We start from the raw sequence: 14,097 nt of genomic DNA, 5'->3' as shown, positions 1-14,097 counted from the left end.
GGATAGAGAGTACGCTTATTAAGTTTGCAGATGATACCAAACTGGGTGGGGTTGCAACTTCTTTGGAGGATAGGGACATAATTCAAAATGACCTTAGCAAGTTAGAGAAATGATCAGAGGTAAACAGGATGAGGTTTAATAAAGAGAAATGCAAAGTGCTCCACTTAGGAAGGAACAATCAGTTCCATACATACAAGATGGGAAGCGACTGTCTAGGAAGGAGCATGGCGGAAAGGGATCTAGGGGTCATAGTGGACCACAAGTTGAATATGAGTCAACAGTGTGATGCTGTTGCAAAAAAAGCAAATATGATTCTAGGTTGTATCAACAGGTGTGTTGTAAGCAAAACTCGTGAAGTCATTCTGCCGCTCTACTCTGCACTAGTTAGGCCTCAGCTGGAGTACTGTGTCCAGTTCTGGGCGCCACATTTCAAGAAAGATGTGGAGAAATTGGAAAGGGTACAGAGAAGAGCGACAAGAATGATTAAAGGTCTAGAGAACATGACCTATGAAGCCAGGCTTCATGAACTGGGCTTGTTTAGTTTGGAAAAAAGAAGATTAAGGGGGGACATGATAGCGGTTTTCAAATATCTAAAAGGGTCTCACAAGGAGGAAGGCGAAAATTTGTTCCTCTTGGTTTCTGAGGACAGGACAAGGAGTAATGGGCTTAAAGTGCAGCAGGGGAGGTTTAGATTGGACATTAGGAAAAAATTCCTAACTGTCAGGGTGGTCAAATATTGGAATAAATTGCCAAGGGAGGTGGTGGAATCTCCCTCTCTGGAGATATTTAAGAACAGGTTAGATAGACTTCTGTCAGGGATGGTGTAGACGGAGCTTGATCCTGCCTTGAGGGCGGGGGGCTGGACTCGATGACCTCTCGAGGTCCCTTCCAGTCCTATTATTCTATGATTCTATGATTCTAATGCCAAAAGTGACCTGAGGGAGAGAGTGGATAACAAATTATATCTTAAATTGCAGTGTGATGTGACAGCATGAGATTAGTGCAATTTTGGGTATATTATTGATGGGGAGGGAAGGTGATAGTCCATTTCAATACAGCATTGGCAAGTATACAGGGGGAGATCTGTGCCCAAAAGGCATCAGTATTTGGGAGGGACTTCAGAAATTTAAAAAATGAATAATTGTTTGTAAGGACTAACATATGCTTTACCAAAAGGCTACATGGAATTAATAGGAATATTCACTTTTGCCTAATGGATGCTAATGGGAATATAGAATAACTATATATCTTTGGCTATGAATCTTTTCTCAAAGGACAAAAAATACCTCGAATGCTTCATGATTGTATTAAAGCATAAACCATCAACTGGGGAAAGTCTGTTGCATTGTGGATGATGTACCTCTCTGAGCAACCAACTGGGTCATCTTTAGGGACACTGTGTTGTTAGAAGAACTGTCCTTTGAATAAGTTGCAAAACCAGTCCTGACTATGCTAGATCTGTTTGTGACAAGTACTTTGCATGGATTATAATTACTATTAGGAAAGGGGTGTTATTGGCCTGGTCTTTAGAGCCTCTGACACTAAGGCAATCACAGACCTCAGAAAGAAGATACAGGCAGTCCCCAAGTTACGCAGATCCGACTTATGTCGGATCCGCAGTTACGAACGGGGTTTGCTCCTGGTCTGCTGGAGATCTGCAGACCAGGGAGACGGGGAGCAAAGCCTCGGAGGACGCCGGCAGCAGGAAAGCCTCGGCGCGTCTGGGCTGTCCGCTGCCCGCGTGCTCCGCGGCTTTGCTCCCCGTCTCCCTGGTCTGCTGGGAGCACGCGGGCAGCGGACAGCCCAGACGCGCCGCGGCTGTCCCGCTGCTGGCGTCCTCAGAGGCTTTGCTCCCCATCTCCCTGGTCTGCTGGTCTCCAGCAGACCAGGGAGACGGGGAGCAAAGCCGCGGAGCACGCGGGCAGCGGACAGCCCAGATGCACCGCGGCTGTCCCGCTGCCGGCGTCCTCAGAGGCTTTGCTCCCCGTCTCCCTGGTCTGCTGATCTGCTGGAGACCAGGAGACCAGCAGACCAGGGAGACGGGGAGCAAAGCCGCGGAGCACGCGGGCAGCAGGACAGCCGCGGCGCATCTGGGCGTCCCGCTGCCCCCGTGCTCTGCGGCTTTGCTCTGGATGCTTGTGGTACAGCCGAGGAGCAGCGCTACTGGAGCAACCCAGCAGCACCCAAGCTGCTCTCCCCCAGGCATCCCCAAGTCAAGCGCTGCTGAAACTGACCAGCGCTGACTACAGGAAGCCCGAGGCAGAGTTGCTCTGCCCCGGGCTTCCTGGAATCAGCCACTGATCAGTTTCAGCAGCAGCTGACTTGGGGACGCCTGGGGTTCTTAAGTTGAATCTGTATGTAAGAACTGGCGTCCAGATTCAGCCTGTTGAAACTGATCAGCGGCTAATTCTAGGAAGCCCGGGGCAGAGCAACTCTGCCTCGGGCTTCCTGTAGTCAGCCGCTGGTCAGTTTCAGCAGCGGCTGAATCTGGATGCCAGTTCTGACTTACATACAGATTCAACTTAAGAACAAACCTACAGTCCCTATCTTGTACGTAACCCGGGGACTGCCTGTATATGGAAATGTGTTTTTAAAAGAAAGCAGCTGCAGTTAAAGGACAGCTGATGCCCAGAACCACCTGGTAATATTATGTGGCCAAGAGGGGAATGTGGAGCTAAGAGCATTTAACATGTTTCATGCTCAGAAGCTGGGGCAAAAGGTGGATTGGACACTGAGAAGGGAGTCTGTATTTACTGAGATTCTGTGTGGGTCCCTGCAGAGAAAGGGAGGGAAGACAGTTGTTTCTCTACAGTTATCTCATTATCCTCCTTTAAGTCTCTCCTTACAACTCTATACTGCCATGATGACTACAAAAACTTGATGACAGTCAGTATGCTGACATCACTGGCAATCATGCAGACCAATGTGGTTGGGTTTTTTTGTATTCCCCCATCGGTCTGGATTGATCTCTTATTTCTTGTCTCACAGTTAGGTTGTATGCTCTTTTGGGCAGGGAGCATTTTTTTTCTGTGTTTGTGCAGAGCCGAGCACCAGGGGCCCCTTGGGAAGGTGGAGGGTGGCTCCATGCTACCAGAAGGGGTGGGACAAAGGCAGCCAGTCCTCAGCACCTCCCTGACCACAACTTATGGTGTTCCAGCAGAGAATTAAAAGGCCAATGGCTCTGGCTGTCACCACTGCCACAGTAGAAGCATTGGTGGGTAGGATCTCCAGGGCCCTTTGATTTGCTGGACCTTGGACCAATTGTCCTCTTGCCCCCTCCCCCCACCATGGGCAGACCTGCCTAGCACAATGGGGCCTTGCTCCAGGACTGGGGTCTCTAAGTGTTCTGGGAATACACAAATATGTATTAATAATGCATAATTATTGGGATAAGGAAGCCTGATCTGAATCTTCTACAGGAGATAGTTTATGAACATGCAGTTTTACTTTTAGCGTTGTTCAGGGGAGCAGGACTTTTGTGAATTTTACAAAGAAATAAAAACCTAACATATTTCTACCTGCAAGACGCTGAATTTCAGCTACTGCTTGACCAAAAGGGCAATGTCATTATTCAGGATTGCAACTCTTATTACTATTCTAGCTCATTATTTGTGTGTTGCTACTTTGATCAATCAAAACTGTTCAATATGCAATAGGGGGAATTCCTTCCTTAGCAGGGTAATGAAGTAGGCACAACGCTACGCTCATCTATTTAATCTCCAAATTTCTGATTCTGATGAGACAGGCCAGTGGTGAAACCCATTGGGTGTTCAATGGGCTGGCAGAACATCTCCCAGTGCAGCAGTGAAAGCACAACACACTTCTCAAGTACAGCCCAAATATTCTCTGATCCAGTGAGCCACCTACTCCTCATTTTCCCTCTGTATTCTGAGTTATACTGCCCCTAAGTCTGGAAGCATGGAACTGCAGCAGTGCCAAGTTGACACAAATGGCTCCCAAATAAAAGGTGGACTGTCTCTAGCTATAGTACATAAAAAGCTCATCCGCTGAGGCAAGGCAGGGAAACTGGTATGGATTGGCCAGCTGGTGGGGCCATAACCAGATACAATTTATGGTGCAAACATACACATGACCCATAGACTTCAGTTGCTCTCCTCCTTGGAAAACTCCAGGCAGGACATATTCTTCTGGACATGCTCACTCCCCACCCCTCCCTGCAGGTGGAACTTTTGGTGAGCAAAACACTTTTGTGCATGCCTTTGAAAATGCTTGAGGGACTCAATCTCCATCTGCTTCCATACTCATGGGCATAAAAGCCCAATTTAGTTATGCAAATGTAGTCCAAAAAGAAAAGCAAACTACATAGTACAAAAAGAATTTGTTTGGCCTGAAAGTAAGTGTCTCTTATTTGGAAATCTCATACTGAGCAGACAAAAGGAAAAATATCTGTTGATGTAATATTTATCACTCAAATCACTAATGCAGCAGTGATCAAAGAAAATATATTTACCAGTAGGGTGCCGGGTATAGATGCTGTTCGAGTCTGAAGACAGGAACTGTAAAATATTGAATCTTGAATATAATTTTAATACATTATACACTTTCAACAACAGCTCTGCCCTGTAATAATTCTCGTAGAAATGAAAATATTAACTCAAGGACCAAAGGAATAATTTCAGAAAGAATCAATTTCTCCTAGAAAACGATAGATAAGAGTATGCATATTATGCTTTCAAGAAAAATCAGCAATTCCAGTGCTATGACAGAACAACAAAAATGAAATATCGTTACTTTAAACTCCTGCTTTTATTTTAAGCAATATATTTTAAGCAATATATCAACATTTACTCAAGAAGAGGGAACTTGTACTGAAGGACACATACTGGTGCATCTCCTGTTGAAATCTGCCACTTTGCATGCCTCTGAATGCTCATTTATCCTAATTATTTAATAAGAACACATGACAGTTTGTAACAAAACCTTGGATTCAACCTGGGAACACAATCTTTATGGACAAAGCCGAGCGATACTTCAGTTGAGCCCTAATGATTTAGGCAAAATGTTCAAATATTGATGAAATTAGAGTCCTACTAAGCTCCTAAATAAATGGCCTTATTTTCATGTAGTAATTTGCTATCTGCTCATACAAGTAGCTTATGATTTCCTCCTTCACAGTAGATCAGCTTGTGCTAGACTGCGTATTGCAGAGACAGTCACATCTGCTGACTCCCCTTCCTTTTTTGCCCATTCCTTACTCACTTCTGTTTACCAAAACACTCAGGCTGAGATCCTCAAAGGTATCTGTGCACAGCTGCCATCTAATGAAATCAATGGATGTTAGGGCCTCATATACCTTTAACAATCCGGGGCGCAGTGTTGAAAGGGCTTACAAGAGCTGTTTATTCTGTGTCTTGAGTTCAGCTGGCTGTGATAATAAGACTATCATAGCACACACTCCTTATAACATATGGGCTGCGTCTAGACTGGCAAGTTTTTCCTCAAAAGCAGCTGCTTTTGCAGAAAAACTTCCCAGCTGTCTACACTGGCCGCTTGAATTTCCTCAAGAACACTGACTTCCTACTGTCTGAAATCAGTGCTTCTTGCGGAAATACTATGCTTCTCCCGTTCGGGCAAAAGCCCTCTTGCGCAAGAGGGCCAGTGTAGACGACGCGGTATTGTTTTGCGCAAAAAAGCCCCGATCACGAAAATGGCGATCGGGGCTTTCTTGTGCAAAACCGTGTCTAGATTGGCACGGACGCTTTTCCGCAAAAAGTGCTTTTGCGGAAAAGCGTCCGTGCCAATCTAGACGCTCTTTTCTGCAAATGCTTTTAATGGAAAACTTTTCCGTTAAAAGCATTTGCGGAAAATAATGCCAGTCTAGACGTAGCCAAGGAGTGTGTGCTGTGACAGTCCCCTCCACTCCTCCCCACTCACACACATTCTCTGGGAAGTGTACTAATTAAAACTATATCATCTACCTATCATTGCACCCCCACTATACTCGAACTAGCCACACACACAGTCTGCCTCAGGGAAGAGATGCCTCATTCTCTGCAGGTAACAGTCCTGCTCTAACATTGCACACAGCTTTAATGGATCTTGCATGTCCTTGTAGGTCTCTATGGAGGAAAAGCAAAGGTCCCTTAGCATTTTAATAGCTCTTCCCAATACGACAGCACACATTCTAAGGATAGGATTAGATGTCTGTTTTTTTAAGCTTCACAGGCATGGAAGGCAAGCCATAGGTGACTGGTCTGATTAGCTAACAGGGCTTTTTTGCAGTGCGTAGTGGATGTCTTCCTCTCAGGCAACTCTGGGTAATGTGACCTTTTTAATTACAGTGTTTAATATTGTAACCAATGGTGGGTCATTGCCACTGGTATCTTGCCTAATAAATGAAAAGGATAAATTTCACCGAAGTTAAAGAAAGGGGCAATTTCAACTGAAACCTTTCTGTGAATGTATCTCCCTGGTCGCTCACAGCAATTTAAAAAAAACCTGACAGTTTGGTTAAGGGAAAAAATTAAGAGTCTGACACTGTTGAAATGAATACAAAGTTCAAAGAAATGCTCAAAGGCAGCCCTTACAGCTCTCTGTGTTTTAAAAATGTAATGGGTTTTAGGGTTTAACCTCTGGTGAGATATAGTATTAACACAGTGCAGCCCCGAAATGCCAGCTTCCCAAAAGCCATACCGAGTTTTAGAACAAAGTCACAGGGGGATGAATTATATCAAATTCAAAGGGCTTATCACAATTTCTTTGCAAACACACCTTTTCCCTATCACTTTTCAGGCGTGCACTTCAGTGATTTGGTTAAAGAGAAGGAATGATGCGCTAATTCACCGGATTCCTAATGTGACAAGTCCAGTAGCAGCAACACGGAGAGGCCTTAAGGATTTTCAGTTTCCATGTTCTGTAACCTGACTCTCAGCCGGTTTACATGACATGGTGCTCAAAGCCACCATTGGCTCATCTATCTGATGGTCTCTGCCCTTGCAACCACTAATGGAGCAGGAATATTGGTAGTAATGGTGAGAGAGGGTATAGGAAGAAACTTAATATAGACAAGACCTATGTATTAGGACAGTGGTCCCCAACCGTTTGGGGTTACCGGGCGCCAGGGGGTGTGGCCGTTCGCCCTCCTGGCGCCCGGGGGGCGGGGCCCCCCCATAGCCGCATTGCCGGGGCCGGCGCTCTCCCCTCAAGCGCCGCGCGCCCGAGGCCGGCGCTCTCCCCCTCCCTCCCCCAAGCGCCGCGCGCCCGGGGCCGGCGCTCTCTCCCCCAAGCGCCACGCGCCCGGGGCCGGCGCTAGCGCTTTCTTCCCCCCCCCCCCCATGCGCCGCGGGGGGTGAATCCGTGGCGCCCCCGGGGCCAGCGCTCACAGTGCGCCACGCGTCCGGGGCCAGCTCCGGCACCGCGCATGCGCCACATGCCCGGGGCCAGGCCAGCCCTGAGCACTTGGCGGGCGCCGAGAAATGCTCCCGCGGGCGCCATGGACTGGAAATTTTTAAAAGCAGGTTAGAGAAACACTCGTCAGGGATGATCTAGATAATACTGCAGAGGTCTGGACTAGCCGACCTCTTGAGGTCTCTTCCAGTTCTATTATTCTATGATTCTATGTTGTAACACAACTTTGCCACATATGTTGTAAATGGTTGATATGTCAAAAACTACTTACACAAACACATTTTTGCTTCAGCATGGATGCAGGCTTTGAGTTCAGCTGGTGCGCTACTTACAAGCTGTCCTGAATATTCCCAGAATAGTCGAGCTGATCTAGACAAAGATGCCAACAGACACCTGGCATGCTCAGTTTCTAATATTATTTATTTGTATTCTGGTAGCACCTACAACATTCAAAGTCTGTTCTATGCACAGGAAGACACAGTCCTGGCTCCAAAAAAAATCATAGTCTAAGACAGAGGTTACAATTTAAGAAATATAAGCATAGACTGTGGCATTTCACTACAACTTCCAAGTCCTTCCAGTAGCTCCAGGAAACAAAGTTAGAGTCAATACCAGGGCCAATTTTTAGAAGTAAGGCAACATACTCCCTTTTCTCCCAGACAGCTGTGCAGAGCCAGAAAAGGCTAAGACTGTATCACACTGCATCTGCCCAAGGGAGCTGGCATTCCCTAACGTTTGAGTTCTTGACTTGGCAATCCTTAGTGATATTCTTTCAAAGTAGGCTTGTTGTGTGCCATTATATGTAAGGACAAACTGTGTCCTTACATATAACCCTGCATAAGGGGGAGTGCCCAATTGCACTGCCTCAGGAGCAGAAGAAATCAGAATGCCTGATGACATTCAGGGTGTGTCTACACTGCACCGTTATTCTGGAATAACAATGTAGCATCTACACAGCAATTCTGTTATTTTGAAAGAAAATTGAAAAAGTGGAGGGCTTTTTTTGTCATTTGTAAAGTGCATTGCACGAGCAATAATGCCTCTTCCAAAATAGCTATTTCAGAAGAAGCCATATGTGGATGCGGCACAGGGAGTTTTTTTGAAATAAGGGGCCTCCAGGAAATCTCACAGGTGCCCTGCTGGCCACTCCGTCTACACTCTTCAGGACCATATAGTTCCTATTCCCCTGTAGTTCTTAAAGCTGAAGACACAGGGGAAAGGGCTTATGGCAGGAAGCTGGCCCTATGACAGCCTCTAGCCACACTGCAGCTGCCACAGCACGTCATCTGGCCTGCCTGGCAGACCCTCAAGCCCATCAAGAGCCTCCTGCTCATCCCAGGAAGCTTTCTGATGGCTCTGACGGTGTGCATCATCCTGGTCTGGGGCGGAGATCCTGGCCCTCATCAAGATGTGGGGCGAGGAGGAAAACCTCCAGGATCTCTGTTCCAGACAGCGCAACGCAGACATCTAAGGCTGCATGGCCAATAGCCTAGCCACCAAGGGCCACATCAGGAACCAGGTGGGTCAGGTGGCTTCTGAACCATGCCTTGAGATGCATGAAGGCACACTCCGCCTGCATGTGGGCCCTGCTCAGGCAATCATTAAAGTGGTCCTTGCTGGGGTCAAGGTGTCCAGTTTATGGCTTCATTAGCCATGGCATGAGAGGGTAGCTCATGTCCCGCATGATGCGCAATGGCACGTCCACTTCCCCAGCCCTGATGCTGCACTCGGAGAATAAAGTGCTGGCCTCTGAACACACGGGTGTTGTGCGCCTTTCCTGATCAGTCAATGAAGATATCCGAAAACTAGCCACTGTGGTCAACCAGGGCCTACAGGACCATCGAAAAGTATCCCTTCCAGTTAATGTACTGAGATGCCTGGTGCTTGGGGGCCTGGATGGGGTGGTGGGTACCATCAATAGCCCTCACCACCTGCAGAAGGAGACAAACAAACAAACCAGAGAATCAAAGGGGCGCCAGAGCCCTTGGGTGGTTCCTGAGCCCTCCCCTCTCCCCCCCAAACACCCCAGGAGCTGCCCCCCTATATAGTTCACCCCCTGGCAGGGCTGTGTGAAGGAGAGACTGGAGAACCACCTGGGAATGGAGATGGGGGCTTCCCATATTCTCAGACCAGCAACATAGTACAATAAGGACAAAAAGGAGACACTGTATATTCCACATTCTCTAGTGTAGAAACACAAGGCAAATGACATTCTTGCTCTTTGTTAATTTTAGTGTGACACTTACTTTTTCTTGTTCCTCTTTTCTCATTCCTTTTTTCCCACTCTGCTTCAATTTTTCACCGTGTTTTTTCACTGGATGTAGTCACTCCATCTTGTTTCTACCGCTTTGCCCTCTACCCCCATAATCCCATCTATGAGAAATACAAAGCAATCAATGACTCAGTCGAACTTTTGAACCAGCAGTGTCTGAGTAGGTTAGAAAATCAGACCACACGAGTCTCCCTCTACCCCATCCGCCGCCCTTCATCCCTATTTAAAGCACTACAGTGCTGCTGCAGTACAATTATATTATGTAACCCTGGTTGGTGGAGGATAATTAACATGGAAAAAAAGATCTTCGGAATAATAACACAGACATTATCACATTGTGCTGACGGATCCTGATTGACAGGAAGAACCAGGCTATCCCATTAAGAGAACACATGAAAGATAGTCAAGACTGCCGCAGTAATAATACTGTAAAATTGAACTTCTAGCCCATTACATTTCAGAGATCATAACATTCCACTACTTCTTTTTTAATATTTGAGAGATGGAAACACTTAATCTAATTAGCTGCCTGCCCTCAAAGACACTCATTTAGTATCTGTAGCAAAGCTTTTAATGCCGAAAGTGGAGGATTAGCATCTGCTCCCTCATAATGTCAGAAAATTCCGGAAACACAGGAGGGACAAAATAGCTAGTCACTCTTGTCATCAAAGAGTTCTCCTGATCAAAGACCAACTTCCAAGTTTGACTTCGGAAGAAACTGCACATTAAACATGAATGTAACCTAGACCAGCATAAAAAAACACCACTGACAACAACCAAACCCTAAATAGGTCAAAACATATATGTCCCAGGTCTCTGCTCAGTTATGAACCCAGATATGCATATGAAAGTGCTGCCTTTGTGTGTGCAAGTCAGGTGAACATAGGTGCAAATGGCTAGACAAGCACCTTATTGACAGATTTCATTCACAATTGCCTACAGTTTGTGCACACTGTTTGCCAAAAGTGTGTGAGGAATGATGGTGCCGTGATCAGTGCTGGACTGGGACTGAGGGGTGCTGGGTACTATACACGTAAGAACATAAGAACATAAGAATAGCCATATTGGGTCAGACCAAGGTCCATCTAGCCCAGTATCCTATCTGCCGACAGTGGCCAATGCTAGATGTCCCAGAGGGAAGGATCACAACAGGTAATCCTCACATGATCTCTCCCCTGCCACTCACTTCCAGAGAAACAGAGGCTAGGGACACCATTCCTACCCATCCTGGCTAATAGCCATTGATGGACCTAACCTCCATTAATCTATCTAGCTCTTTTTTGAACCCTGTTAAAGTTCTAGTCTTTACAGCATCCTCTAGCAAGGAGTTCCACAGGTTGTCTGTGTGATGAGTGAAGAAAAACTTCCTTTTGTTTGTTTTAAACCTGCTGCCTATTAATTTCATTTGGTGACCCTTAGTTCTTATATTGTAGGAATAAGTACATAACTTTTCCTTATTCACTTTTTCATACCAGTCATGATTTTATAGACCTCTATCATATCCCCCCTTAGTCTCCTCTTTTCTAAGTTGAAAAGTCCAAGTCTTTTTAATCTCTCTTAATATGGGACCCATTCCAAACCATTTTTGTTGCCCTTTTCTGAACCTTTTCCAGTGCCATATATCTGCCCCAGGCTGCTGTGTAATCGTAGGCAAATCTGTTTCCCCTCTCTGTGCCTCTATCCCCTTTCTATATTCAGCCTGTAAGTTCTTAGGGCCTGGTTTCTCTCTTTTAGGCACTTTACTCTGCACAGTTATTTCAGAACACGCTATTCCAGAATAGTTATTCTGAAATAGCTTATTTCGAAATAGCATGTCTGCACTGCAGGGAAGCCTAAAAATTAGTCCAAGGCAGGCTTCTCTAATGTAGACGTGCTATCTCGATTTCGAGCCCCAGGAGGAATAACTTAGAATGGCCCTGATGTGGGGCTATTTCAAAATAGTGAATGGAAAATGTCTACACATGCTTTATTTTGAAATAGCTATTTTGGAACAGGCATTATTCTTCATAGAATAAGGTTTACAGAAGTTGGAATAAGCTGTCCAAAATTATTTTGAAATAATGGAATTGCCGTGTAGACATTTGCAATGGCTGTTATTCCGAAATAACTTTGTTGTGTAGACACACCCTTAGGCTGTGTCTACACTGGGCCACTTATTCCGGAAAAGCAGCCGCTTTTCCGGAATAAGCTGCGAGCTGTCTACACTGGCCGCTTGCTTTTCCGGAAAAGCAATGATGATCTACTGTAAAATTGTCAGTGTTTTTCCAGAAAAACTATGCTGCTCCCGTTCGGGCAAAAGTCCTTTTCCGGAAAAACTGTTCCGGAAAAGGGCCAGTGTAGACAGCACAGTAGTCTTTTCTGCAAAAAAGCCCCGATCGCGAAAATGACGATTGGGGCTTTTTTCCGGAAAAGCGTGTCTACATTGGCCATGGACGCTTTTCCGGAAAAAAGCCCCGATCGCCATCGGGGCTTTTTGCGGAAAAGACTACTGTGCTGTCTACACTGGCCCTTTTCCGGAAAAGGACTTTTGCCTGAACGGGAGCAGCATAGTTTTTCCGGAAAAACACTGACAATTTTACAGTAATCGTCATTGCTTTTCCGGAAAAGCAAGCGGCAGTGTAGACAGCACAGTAGTCTTTTCTGCAAAAAAGCCCCGATCATGAAAATGACGATGGGGCTTTTTTCCGGAAAAGCGTGTCTACATTGGCCACGGACGCTTTTCCGGAAAAAGTGCTTTTCCGGAAAAGCATCCTGCCAATGTAGATGCGCTTTTCCCGGAAATACTTATAACGGAAAACTGTTCCGTTTTAAGCATTTCCGGAAAAGGGTGCCAGTGTAGACCTAGCCACGGAGTGTATTTGTACAGTGCATAGCATAAAGCTTCCTAGTTTAGGTTCTGACGTAACAAACTATTATTTTGAGCTTCCAAAATGTAGCTGTGGGTGCCCACTCTATGCTCTGGACAGCTATCCCATACATAAACATCACAACATAAACAAAGCACTGCTAAAAAATTTTCAACCCAGACTCAGGTATAAATCTGAGCTATGGCAGATCAAGATGGAAAGTTTCACATCTCAGGGCCTCTCATTGAAAACAGCCCTTCCAGAGCTTGTGTTGGTTTATCCTTGTCTTATCTACATATATGGCCCCATTTATCATAGAACCTGGGTGTTCCTCTTTCCTTAGTGTATTTACTTAGTTTCATAGTGCCGAAGGACAGTGCTATTACAACACCGACAGGAAGAACCAAACCTGAGACCTCCGGCTTAAGCTAGAAGCCAGCTGGTTCTCAGCTAAGGCTATAGAGCATGGGTGGACAATAATTTTCGCAGACAGGGCACTTAATGAATGTTGATAGTGGTCATGGACTGGCTCCACCCCAGATGGGGTGGGGCCTAAGGCAGAAGGGGTGGGGTTGGGGACTAGCCTCCCCCCAGAGTTATCTGGGGCCAGAGGCTTTGAATTAAGAACATAGCAATGGGATTATGGCTCTGCCTCTACTGTGTTGCCTGGCAGCTGCATGGAGTTGCTGTGGCTATTTAAAGGGCTAGTGGCTCAGGCCCCTGCCAGGGTAGTACTGTGACCAGGAGCTATGAGCCATTTAAATAGGATCCTGCTGCCTGAGCCACCACCTAGAAATTTGGCAGCACCAGCAGCAGGATATAAATAGAAAGTGACCAGCTGCAGTCCAGACCAAAGCTTTAGTCAGGCCGCATTTTGCTTATCCCTGTTGTAAAGCAAATTCATTATCTCTCTCTGTAAGTGCTCTAAGTGCCACTACATGGAACAGTGAGCCACACCCAGCAAGTGTGTGGGTTACATACATCCCCTTGCTGAGGAAGCGCATCCTGAGCTTCAGAGACAACTTTGTAGAAATCCCAGATGAGCCCCCACTTGCAATGTTGACAACCAGAACGAAACCTGGGACCTCTGGAACTTAGTCCATGAGCCTCTACAGCTTGAGAATTTCTATTCCACCAGAAATGCTTACATTTCAAAATGTTATGTTTTGATAGAAACAAAACCATTAAAAAAAAGTCCCGAGAAACAAAATTTAAAAAAAATCATTTTTCATGACACAGAATATTTTGTCTTTTTTTTATACAAGATACACACTTTTTATTTTAAATTGAATGATAACTTCATTCAGAGGAGAAAATTTAAACATTTCACTCCAAAAAGGTTGACATGTCAGAATACTCTGTGGTGTGTTTTCCCTCAAATAGAATTATCAAAATTACCTTGTTTCTGCAAAACACTTCAATTTTGACAAATGACAATTTCCAATGGAAAAATTTTCAGCCAAAAAATGTCCAGCCCTTTGAATAGCAGCTCAGTTTGCTGCAAGCCAATGCAAATCGGGTGCAAGTGTAACCCCCATGCTTGCTGCCCATGTAGTGGTACTTAGCTCACTTAATTAAAGAATGAGCTTGTTAGCTGAGGGACACCTGGCT

This window comes from Pelodiscus sinensis, chromosome 1, assembly GCF_052426305.1.
Source record: "Pelodiscus sinensis isolate ZL-2025 chromosome 1, ASM5242630v1, whole genome shotgun sequence".
Classification (NCBI taxonomy): domain Eukaryota; kingdom Metazoa; phylum Chordata; order Testudines; family Trionychidae; genus Pelodiscus; species Pelodiscus sinensis.
This window is presented reverse-complemented; position numbering follows the sequence as displayed.